The following is a 918-nucleotide window of genomic DNA, read 5'->3' on the forward strand; positions in this document are numbered from 1 at the left end:
GCCACCACGCCCGGCCCCACTTAACATTATTGATTATTGATAGGTTCTTGGAAACTGTGACTTTAACCAATGCGAAGAGCGTAACTCTTCTTCATGTCAGTTACTCTGTGGTAAAACCGGTTTTGTTGTGCAGTACGTTGTTTCCCCAGGTGCTTTCCAGCCTACAGCGTTGTGTTCATATTTCACACCTGGACCGTGTTCTGTTCTCCCATGTTCTATATCCTGTTCTGTGCCAAAAAATACTTTACTGTTATGTTGGAGGTACTCGAGAAGGGATAGAGAGGTAAATTGTGTGTGTGTGTGTGTGTGTGTGTGTGTGTGTGTGTGTGTATATGTGTGTTTGAGCCAGGGTCTTGCTCTGTCACCCAGGCTGGAGTGCAGTGTTGTGATCACAGTTCACTGTGGCCTCAAACTCCTGGACTTCAGTGATCCTCCCGCCTCAGCCTCTTGAGTGGCTGGGACTGCAGGCATGCACCACCGTGCTCGGCCTACATTTTTAATTTCTGTAGAGACAGGATCTTGCTATGTTGCCCAGGCTGATCCCCAACGCCTGGGCTCAAGTGATCCTCCCACCTCGGCCTCACAAGGTTCTGGGATTACAGGTGTGAGCCACCATGCCTGGCCGTAAATACCAATGTTAATCCAGAATGCTTTTCAAAATTATCAGTCTTTAAAATATTAATTTATGGCTGGGCGCAATGTCTCAAGCCTGTAATCCCAGCCCTTTGGGAGGCCGAGGGAGGCGGATCACTTGAGGTCAGGAGTTTGAGACCAGCCTGGCCAACACATAGTGAAACCCTATCTCTACTAAAAAATACAAAAATTAGCTGGACGTGGTGTTGTGCACCTGTAGTCCCAGCTACTTGGGAGGCTGAGGCAGGACAATCACTTGAACCCAGGAGGTGGAGGTTGCAGTGA

The 918-nt window shown here is 48.7% G+C and overlaps 1 protein-coding gene across 1 annotated transcript in view; it reads left to right on the forward strand.

Moving 5' to 3' along the window:
• The window catches only part of LOC105522485 (radial spoke head 10 homolog B-like), a 27,177-nt gene that overhangs the window by 7,892 nt on the left and 18,367 nt on the right, over positions 1-918 (forward strand).

This window comes from Colobus angolensis, unplaced genomic scaffold, assembly GCF_000951035.1.
Source record: "Colobus angolensis palliatus isolate OR3802 unplaced genomic scaffold, Cang.pa_1.0 Scaffold43, whole genome shotgun sequence".
NCBI classification, from domain to species: Eukaryota; Metazoa; Chordata; class Mammalia; order Primates; family Cercopithecidae; genus Colobus; species Colobus angolensis.